Source organism: Rhinolophus hipposideros (genome assembly GCF_964194185.1).
Source record: "Rhinolophus hipposideros genome assembly, chromosome: 8".
Classification (NCBI taxonomy): Eukaryota; Metazoa; Chordata; class Mammalia; order Chiroptera; family Rhinolophidae; genus Rhinolophus; species Rhinolophus hipposideros.
Window position 1 is genome coordinate 14,284,981 of NC_138054.1, and position 11,431 is coordinate 14,296,411.

General features: G+C 41.8%; 1 long non-coding RNA gene across 1 annotated transcript; it reads left to right on the plus strand.

Annotated features, from left to right (window-relative positions):
* Nucleotides 1–398: 398 nt before the first annotated feature.
* LOC308500889 lies at nucleotides 399–6,270 on the plus strand. The gene is made up of 3 exons (XR_013993800.1): nucleotides 399–1,851; nucleotides 2,450–2,617; nucleotides 5,727–6,270. It is a non-coding gene; the product is annotated as an uncharacterized lncRNA (long non-coding RNA).
* The last annotated feature ends 5,161 nt before the right edge of the window (nucleotides 6,271–11,431 follow it).

Below are 11,431 nucleotides of genomic sequence, written 5' to 3' on the forward strand. Positions count from 1 at the left end.
TTGCTGAATATCACTAGTCACCTTCGAAGTACTCCCCTTGGGAAGCTATGCACTGATGCCAGTGCCTAGTCCACCCTTCAAAGCCATTTTGGAACTCTTTCTGGAATGGCCATCAGAGCTGTCCTCATATTACCCTTGGTGTCCTGAATGTCATCAAAATGTCTTCCTTTCAATATTTCCTTTATCTTTGGGTAAAGAAAGAAGTCATTGGGGCCAGATCAGGTGAGTAGGAAGGGTGTTCCAATACAGTTATTTGTTTCCTGGCTAAAAACTCCCTCACAGACAGTGCCATGTGAGCTGGTGCATTGTTGTGATGCAAGAGTAATAAATTGTTGGCGAAAAGTTCAGGTCATCTAACTGTTTCATACAGCCTTTTATCACTTCTAAATAGTAAACTTGGTTAACTCTTTGTCCAGTTGGTACAGATTTATAATGAATGATCCTTCTCATATCAAAAAAGGTTAGCAACATCGGTGCAACAAGTTCACAAATTTAATTGTCAGACCTCGTAAAACCCCTGTCCCACAATAGTGAGACAGTCCTCTGGAAGGACAGAACAGTGGACACTGCACAGCATTACATGGGCTGGTATTTAGGGCAGAGAGCCTGTCACAGAAGAAAACTGGAGTTTTAGGAGGAAAGTTGGTCAGAAACCACAGGCCGATACGGAGGGAGTAGAAGACAGCATGAGGTAAGTTACCCCCAAAACACACTCGATACCAGCCTACTGCACGAGACCAATTCAGGATGAAGGGTTATGTCCTCTGGATGAGCCAGCTGGTGGATCTGGGGAGGCTAATAATCTCTGGCCTTGGCCCAGGTTTGCGGGGTGCTGGGCTGCAGGAGGAGTCTGAATGAGGCAGAGCTTATCCACTTGTGGGCCCAAATGAGGTGGTTTCCTAGTGTGCTGCATTCCCTGTCCTCCCTCAGGCACATGTCAGTCATTTATTTAGTCACTGATGTTGGTAATTGGCACCTCCTGCTGTGATGGGTCCTGTGGTGGCACCAAGATGCAAAGGTGAGCACAACAGAGGTGGTCTCTGCCTCTCAACCATAACTAATTATCATACAAATACATGTTTCATTAAACTAGGACAGGTGCTGGGAAGGGAAGGTGCCGCAGGCTGGGAGTGCACAGAAGAGAAGGACATCACCCAGTCTGAGGGCTGGGGAGGGTTTCCCTGAGAGGTAATGATTAAGCTGAGACGTGCAGGGTGAATCGGAGGGAGTTATGCTCATGGGTTGAGGTAGTAGATGGCTCCGGGGTGAAGAAACAGCAGGGCAAAGACTCGGAGACAGAACCATGGAGGAATGAAGGTAAAGAATGCCAGGCCAGAGAACATACAGTTGAGCCCCCAAAGGAAGTTTACAGTGATTAAAAACAAAGAAAATAAAGCTAATGCACCATGTCATGTTCTAGATGGTGAGCGGTTCCCCTCTCAAGAGGACAAAAACAAATGTACAACCTCAAAAAGAGAGGGAGGCTGGCTTGGCAGGCGGAGCCTCCCTCCTGATGGTGGAAAGCTGCTGCGGTTGTCAATTCAGAGTTTGATCTGGGAATGTCCAGCAATTCCGTTTTCCATTTCATACAGGCAACCAGATTCAGGGGACTGAGTCACATTGACCAAAGTCATGGGAAACAAATGTATAAATCAAAATGCCTGTGTATAAATCCGCCATAAGAAATGCAGCTGCCAAGCAAACTGAAATGTTCATGTCTGTTCATAAATGAACTCCCTTTCCTGTAAAGCAGTCCACAAGGGAAGGCAAATGCTGATCAGAAGGTTAAGGGGTGAGCAGGAATTGGAACATGCTAGATGCGACCATTTGACGCACCATTTTCCACCAGAGGTAAGCGTATTTTCTGAGCCCCAAATCAGAACATAAGGCTTAACAGAGAACTGTGCTCTGATTTGTGAGTGTCATTCAGTCATTTAGCTGTCTTTATTGGGCCTTTACTAATACATAATAATATTATTTAATAATTATATAATAATATAATTGAATAATAATATAATTGTTACACCATATTATTGTATGATCATAGTAATAAAATTACATAATATTTTGTTCTATATTGAATAAACCACCATTATTAGAAACAATAAAATAATATGAAATATAATATTCAGCAAAATATATAACTTTTAATTCAATATTTGTTACCATTTTTATAAAACATTTATCTATCCAAGTTGAGTTTAATTGTCTACTAACACTTATTTTCTACTAATACCCAGTTTCCTCAGTTATTATTTTTTCTCGTAAGTAAAAAAAGCATTTCTTAAAATGTCTTTGAGTAATTTAAGAGATGTTTACAATTTCATTCATTATTGAAGACATTTTCATTTCCTCAATATTATTCATCAGATCAAGACACTGACAATTCAGTGGCAAGAAGCAACTTTAGCACTAGATGTGGTTTCTAAATACTATTTCTCGCTAATAGAAACCAGAGCTCCTTGTTGAAACAACTGATTCAAGATCTGGGGCAGGAATTGTTCAAGATACAGCTAGAACATGTTGTTATGTCTGAAATCAAAGCCACTATCAAAGACACCTGGGGTCATGGCAAAAGGATACAGAACTATCTTGCAGGGCCTCTCCCGGGCCATAGGTGAGTCCTTTTCAACACTAAAAAAAATAATCATAGTGGGTTGAAACACATCAAAAATGTAAAAATCCAGTAGCTTATATAATGATAACTGAAAAGCAAAATAGTGATGATATATGGAGGTTTCTAGAGTACTGACTCTTGACAGCTGTTAATAAAAGGGAAGGATTTTATCCTGCCTTTTCTGTATAAACTGTATTTCACGGTAACTGAGTAATTTATATAGGAAATTATTTATTTATAGAAGGATCACAACTAATAAAATCAAAAAGAATGACAGAAAACCATCATTTTCATATCCTTATTCAATCAGTACATCAAGGCCATGGACACCAGTGGCTGCTAAAACCATTAGGTGAAAGGTTCATGGAGGCATTTATTATGGATAGGTCAGGCCAACTATGTCTAGAACCAGCAGCCAACTTGCAATCACTAAAGCTATGTACATAACACATATTTTTTTGATATGATACAATAGGAATGTACAGTGCACGATCTTTAAAGAAGTCTTGCCAAAATGAACCTGAATTGAACAAGACTCTAGGTTTAATTACCTGTTTACAGAAAACACAGGGATAGAGGAACATGTGAGATGACACCAGGAGAATACAATCAGTCAAATCTGAAATGTGAGAATTTGTGCAGGACAAATGACCCAATTTCTTTGACAAATGAATGGCATATAAAGGCGGTGGATGATGGGGTGTGTAAGTAACTGAAGTATATTGTATTAGTCAGGCTGCCATAACAAAATACTATAGATTGGGTGGCTTAAACAACAGACATTTATTTTCTCACAGTTCTGGAAGCTGGAAGTCTGAGATCAGGGTGCCAACATGGTCAGGTTCTCATGAGGACACTCTTCCGGGTTTGCAGATGGCCACCTTTTTTCTGCGTAGTCACTTGGCCTTTCCTCAGTGTCTGCATATAGGTAGAGAGATTGATCTCTCTTCCACTTCTTATAAGGCTACCAATCCTATTGGGTTAGGAGCCCTACCCTTATGACCTCATTTAACCTTATTTTCTCCCAAAATCCCTCTTCAAAGTCACAGAGGGGATTACGGCTTCAACACATGGATTTGGGGGGAGGTGACACAATTCCGTCCATATCAACATGAGCACATATTAACCAGATGTCATGTGTGAACCTTCATTGAATCCTGATTGCCAACAAACCAATTGTCAAAAGATATTTATGGGACAATCAGGGAAATCTAAGTATCACTTATTGGATACTAAATGATGTTAAGGAATTACTATTAATTTTTGTAGACTTGACAAAGATGTTATAGTTATATTTTTAAAAAATATTTCTGATCTCTTAGAGATACATACAGAAGCATTTACCTTTGAAATTATGCAACATCTGGCACTTGTTTAAAAATAATATATGGAGATATGAGTGGAAGTGGGGAAGGGGGTATCGATGAAACAATATCATCCATAGGTCAATAATTATTGAAGCTGATGAGTGCACTTGTGGCTTTAGCATACTGTTGTCTCTACGTCTGTGTATGTGTGAAATTTTTCATGATAATAAAAAATATTTTTAATGCAAAAGAGAGAGGGGAAGAGAGAAACTCAAGAAACACATTAACCACACAAAATGTGTAGACCTTGTTAAATCCTGACACACCAAGACATTTTTTAGATAGTTGAAGCAAATTGCCCATGAACTGTATGTTAGATGTTACACAGATGTTATAAAATTAATTATTGTTAATTTTGTTGAGTGTGATTGTGAGGGGTTTTTTTGTTTGGTTGGTTGGTTTTTGAGGTCCACATTGTTAGAGGTACATACTGAAGCGTTTACAAGCTGTATTAGTCAGGGTTCTCCAGAGAAATGGAGCCAACAGGACATAGAGATAGATGACAGATAGATAGATAGATGATAGATGGATAGATAGATAGATAGATAGATAGATAGATAGATAGATAGATTATATATATATATATATATATATATATATATATATATATATATGTTGAGAGAGAGAGACAGAGAGAGAGAGAGAGAGAGATAGAGAGAGAGAGAGAGAGAGAGAGAGAGAGAGAGAGAGAGAGAGAGAGAGAAAGAAATTGAGATTGAGTAATTTTAAGGAATTGGCTTACATAACTGTGGAGGCTGGTAAACCCAAAATCTGTAGGGTAGGCTGGCAGGCTGGAGACCTAGAGAGGAGCAGCAGTTTGAGTCCAAAGACCTTCTGCTGGCAGAATTCCTTCTTGCTCAGTCTTTGTTCTATTAAAGCCTTCAACTGATTGGGCGAGGCTCACCCACATTGTGTAGAGTAATCTGCTCTACTCAGTCTGCAGATTTAGATGTTATTTTCATCCAAAAAACACCTTTGCAGAAACATCCAGAACAATATTTTGACAAGTATGTGGACACAGTGGCTGCTATGAACTTAATTGTGGTTCTCCTCTAAAAAAATTTTTGTATGTTGAAATTCTAATCCCCAGTGTGACTATTTAGAGATAGGGCCTTTAGGAAATAATAAGATTAAATGAGGTCATAAGGGTGGGGCCCTGATCCAGTAGGATTGTTGGCCTTCTAAGGTGCTCACAAAGAAGAGGTCATGTGAGCACATGGCAAGATGGCAGCCACCTATAAGCCAAGAGAAGAGGCCTCAGAATAAAACCTGCCTTGCTGGTACCTTGATCTCGGACTTCTCAGCCTCCAGAACGCTGAGAAATAAAGGTCTGCTGTTTAAGCCAGTCTGTGGTATTTTGTTATGATAGCCCGAGCAGACTAATACACTGGCCCAGCCAAGTTGACATATAAAATTAACCATCACACAAACATTTATATTACCTGGAATTTGCTTTCAAATACTGAAAAAACAAACAAAAAAACCAAGGTGGGTAGATGAAACACGATTGCCAAAATGTTGATAATTGTTAAGACTGGGTGATGAATAAATGGAGTTTCATCACATTATTAGCTGAAATTTTCTATCATAAACCATTTAAAAGAAATATTCAGGAGACTATCGTGTTCCAACCCAATAATGACAGGAAGAATTCATATACTTGGGAGATGAATGTTTTAATAATGAAATTATTTAAGTACTTTTGTCCAGCTCTGATCTGTAGCTTTCTTTTTCCTATTCAGCCAGCAAGTTCTCATTAAGATATGACTCAAGGACATAGAGTTCATTAAAATGATCATTGTATCACAAAGCGGGAAGAACACTGTCAAAAAAAAAATTCCCTGTCTACTGCAGAGCGTGTCATTCAGCGTTCTCTGCAACTGAAATCACAATAGCTAATAGGTATTTCTGAGATTTGCTGTCCAAAGATCTAGATAATGTGCCTCATTAGCATATAAATCCCTGTAACAAGATTTAAAATGCATTCAATACCACTGTTACATTTCTGTCGTTCTCATACTTTACCCAGTAAAAGTATAATTTCTCCTAACACTGTGTATAAAATGTATAAATGCGAATACTTGTATATAGCTTCCTAGTACTACATGTTTGTATTAGCTAAGTTAATGCTAAAAGGTATCATCAGTAAAAAACAGAACAAAACAAAACAAAAAACACAACAAACAAACAAAGAAAACACAAAGTTGTTATTTAGGATCTTTACTTTTTTTTTTCTTAAGGATAACAGGAGTTTTTTCACCTAATAATAAACGCACTCTTGAAGGCTAAAGCATTTTTATTATTTTAAGAATAGGCATTTTCAGAAACTTCATACTCTATATTGAAATCTGCAAATTAAAAAAATCATTAAAAATTTTCAGCACAGGCAGAACTGGGACAGAGAACAGTTGAAGTGAACAAAATAGAAGAGTCTCCCATCTGCTCTGTCCCCATAATAATTCATTGTACAGCCCAAGCAAGCTTGAAAAATGGGACTCTGCATACTTGTTTCTGAGTGAGAATGGAAATTGTTTTTTTAGGGGAGTTGTTTGGTGGGAAATCTTGACCAGTATAATAAGAGCCTTGCTGATCAATGCCCTGATTTGACACTTCAGTCCACGATTCCAGTCTTCTGATCGTCCTTGAGAGGCGTGGAATTGGCAGGGTGAGAGCCAAGCTTCCCCTGAGATGCCATGTCCCACGTCAACCTGTCCCGGCTGCTGGAAATGGCTGCTGCGCTCTGCATCTTCCAGCCCTGAAAGCAGCGAGTCTGAAACAGTGTTGACTAACTGGAGATGGTGTCAGGCAAGGCAGACAGAACACGCAGTGCCTGCAAGAGTCTCTGCCAACTGAATAAAAACAAACAAAAAAAAAACAGTCTGGGGAAAGGGTGTGGGTCAGTCTGTCAGCATCTAAAAATACCCAGGGAGGGGCAGAGAAACAGCCCATCCCCCTAGGTGATCAAGTGAAAGTCCCAGAAGAGTATTTTTGCCAGATAAAGAAGAGGGCAACAGGAGAGGGGAGGAGAGCCTGGAGACAGAGAAAATATGTATTTGGGTCACTCCAATGCTGGCATGATAACCCGTAGGAGACAGACTGGCAGAGCCTCATAAATAGCCTTTGGTTCATTTCCAGGAACAGCATTTGTGTCAGGTCAACAAGGCCCGGCTGAGAGCTCTGGGAGTCAGTCCGGGCTGCCTCGGGCCATGCAATAAGTGGTCAGCAAGTCCACGGAGGAGCCCCATGGGCTCTGCCAATGCTGAGCAGGCAGGGTTTTCCTGACATCACCTAGATAGAGACAGGAGAACTGGGCATATTACATACGGATGGTCAGAGTCCAGAGTTCCTGAGATAAGCTGAGACAAAGTGGGAGCTATCATCATTTTGCACCTTTTTGCCAGAAATGCCTGTGAACAAAGGGCCACTTTGGGAGTGGCAGGAGGAAGATCTACCCATCAGGTAGCATCCAAAATATCGGTTGGTGGAAAGACGCCCACTTAAGAGGAAATGCAAACACCAATATTAAGGGACAGCTTTAGGCTTCCACAGGGGCTCAGGGTTAGACTGCCTTATATTTGTATAGTGCTTTAGAGTTTACAAAGACCTTTCCCACACATCGTCACATTTTGGTCTGGCAACCACAGAGGCAAGTATTACTAATTCCATGCTCTGACTGTAGAAACTTTGAGTTGAAGAATTTAAGTGGATAGTTCCAATGTCACCCACTTACTCAGTGGCAGAACTGGAATTCAAACCTTGTCACTTAATTCCAAGTAAAATCCTTTTTTCCAATAAAATAATAATAATAGCTACCATTTATTGAGACTGACTGTGTCATGCCCTATCCTATATGCCTTACACACTTAAATTTAGTTAGCTCTCATGAAAACTCTCTAAGATAAGGTCATGCTATTATTATACCCATTTTAGGCATGAGGAAAACTGTGGCACAAGGAAGTTAAGGAATTGTCCAAGGTCACGTAGCTATGGCACACTATCCTGTAGCTGCCTAAAATTTCACTATTTCTGTTGGGTTGGTGCAAAAGTAATTGCGGTTTTTGCAATTATTTTTAACCTTTTAAACTGCAATTACTTTTGCACTAACCTAATACTTCACTACAAAGCACAAACCCAGGGGAAGAAACAAAGTAATAAACATAAGGACCGAAATAAAAGGTCTGGGAAATACAGCGTCAATAGTTAGTAACCCGACAAGGTATGCCCATCCGGAAGCTCAGCTCACTAGCCATAAGCTGTGTTTGCTACTAACTCTGGGTAGACAGACAACACCAACTTATTTCAAGCCTAAATGAAAAGCAGATTTAGTGACATTATCAACCAGGGCCCTGGCAGGAAACAGATGGCACACTCCAAAGTGTTCAACTGAAAAAAAGTTAATGAAGGGACTATTTACAGAAGGGTGGTCAGGTTTAAAGGAAGTCACAGGGGGTGCTGGGACACCCAGAACCACCAAACGCTGGAGTATCACCACCTCTAGGGCTGTAGAGAGGGCACATGTTACCAGAACTCAGTGACTGCTGGAGTTGGGCGGGGGATGGTCCGTCCGGAGCTGTGGGACTGCCCTCTCCCCCTTCTGCCTCCTTCAGGAGCTCTCCATTCACAGAAAGCACCAGGAAGCCAGCGGGCCTTGGGGAAGTTGTCCATAGGCAGCGCCGGGGCCATCAGGGCAAGGAGGGACAGAGAATGGAGGGACGAAGCAAGCAAATGGAGAGCACCCAGGGTATGACTAATACTTTTTGTCCTGACTCTGTCCACAAAACGGCTTTAGCTAAAGCCAGGTAGTGTTTGCGCACTGACTGCCACTCTAACACAGCCAATGTGCCCTGACTCAGGCTTTCTCCCCAAATGCAACTGTTCTAAGTAGCCCAAATATTAAAGGGAGCAACCCCAGCTCATCTGTTTCCTTCCCAGGGAATGCACAGGGGGTTCACTCAGCACCAGCAGAGCCTAGCAACGTGAGAGGAGAGTTCTTTCCCACCTTCACCAAGGATGAGTGGAAGCAAAATCCCAGAACTGTCTTTCTTCTCTGCACCTGTCTTTTAACGCTGAGCTTCTCTCACTTTTCTTTCTTTTCTTTTTTTAATTTAATTCAAGAGGAAGGCAGCAACAAAGAGCAAATCAATTTCCTGGTAGAGAGGCTGGTGGAGAGAACCATGGTTGTATCTGCAGGCAGAGGTGGCAGGGAGTGACACGTGTGCCTGCCAAGCATTTCAGCTGAGGAAGAGGAAAGGAAAAGGTGGGATTCGCAGGCAGAGCTCAATCTGTTACCATGGAAAGAGGAGAGGAAGGGCTTTCTCCTGATAATCAGGAGAACATGAAGGGAAGAAGTAAACTTCAAAATGAAAAGCAGCCTCCAAAGCCTGAAAACAAAATACCCACGTGGATGGCTTGAGGTCAGACCATAAGGCCCGTAGAAGCCTAGAGCGGCCCTCCCAACACTCAGGGCCATTTAGAAGGACCAGAATCTCAAAACTCAAGTGACAACTGCTCTACAGCCTTTGGGTGAACAAGGGAAGGGGGCAGGCTGGACAAGGAGTTTTCATATGGTATCTTTTTTAAAATAATAAAATTAATTTTATTTAAATTGTAGGAAGGGGGACTTTCCTCCCCCTGTTAGAACTGTCACTCAGCTTCATCTCCCATGGCACCTGGAAGATCAGAATCCTGATATTGTTTCACAAGAACTGCTCTCAAGCGGAGGACAGTTATACAAAATGGCAAATTAGGACGAGGCCCATATTGAAAGATAAGCAAGTCACAAATACACTGAGGTGTGGGGAAAGGTGGGATGTGGGCTTATGAATGGCCCAATCCATGTGTCCAAGTCTGGGTCTTTGGGGTCCCACATGTTTTCCTTATTTACTGTTTTCACAAAGCTTCCATGGTAACATTTTAAAAAAATAATGGAGCCACTTCAAAATGGAGCCTCAGCTGCCATACAAAAGGAACTGCCTTGCATGTCTTATTCTTCAAACTTTTGGAGAGCTAAAACAGGGCAAAATAACCTTTTGATTGGGACTAAAGCAACCGTGTGCCCCAAAGAGCTGTTTGCAAAGATAACAAGGTGCTGTCACGCAGCAGCCTACCCATCTGTCCCATCGTGCCTGTCCCTAAAGAATGAAGAGTCTGTGAGACGGATCCTTTCAGGGACTTTGCTTCACCTTTGTGCTTACACCTTATGTCTGCCTATTTGGCCCCAGTGGATGGCTGGTTAGTCAATGACGGGTAAGATTCTACAAAGGGTGGGGGGAGAATGACCTAAGCCAGGCACAGTCACATGGGGACCACCTGGAGAACTCACGGGGTCGACAGAGGTGGGCACAGCCCCCCACCATCCCCTGTCTAAGAGGAGCTTCTGCCTATGTGGCTATATTCCTTCCCACAACCTTTTTGGGAAGTAATTCAATGGTGTGATAACATCAGTTCTCCTTCTATTCTTATCAATAAGTTTCAACATAAAGATTTTGTCCCTGGGGGGGCACATACCACAATTATTAAGACATCATGGGACTTTCGATTCCGGCTGTTTGCAGGCAAGGGTAATTGGTTTGAATCAGTTTTCTGGTATGAGACTCACAGACCGTGGAGAAAACAATGCTACTTCCTTGTGTGTACATCAATAAAAGCCACAAGGTGGCCCAATTCAGGGCTCTCAGTCCTTTGAGGCGGTGAGACCCGTGGCCCCTATTACACAAATTTCTTGATTTCTGTTTCTTTCTTAACCCTTCACCGCCCCTTTTCGTTCTCTCACTGCCCGTGTTGCACTGGACGCGACAACAAGGAAACAGTTATTATGACTAAACTGATGACTATCGGACTGGAAAAAAATATTTTTTAAAGATTTTATTGGGGAAGGGGAACAGGACTTTATTGGGGAAGAGTGTGTATTTACAGAACTTTTTATTGGGGAACAGTAGTGTGTTTTTTCCCAGGACTCATCAGCTCCATCCAAGTCAAGTTGTTGTCCTTTCAATCTTAGTTGTGGAGGGCACAGCTCAGCTCCAGGTCCAGTTCCCGTTGTTAGTTGCAGGGGGCACAGCCCACCATCCCTTGAGGGAGTCTTGAACCAGCAACCTTGTGGTTGAGAGCCCACGCTCCAACCAACTAAGCCATCTGGCCACCCGGGAGCTGAGTGGCAGCTCATTGACTTCATTCTAGCTGAGGAGGGTGCAGCTCGCTGGCCCATGTGGGAATCGAACCGGCAGACCCGTTGCCCAGAGCTCGAGCTCTAACCAACCATGCCACCGTCCACCCCTGAAATTTTTTTTTAATTGTTTAGAATTAGCATCACTATTTTATGTTATCTACACCAATAAAAATGCCTTCCTTTTTTGATGTAATTGGTCCCCTTCCCTTTCTCATAAATACTCATTGTCTTTGTCGCCTAATTAGAACACTATTTGGGTTTCCGCCTGAATCAGTGCAT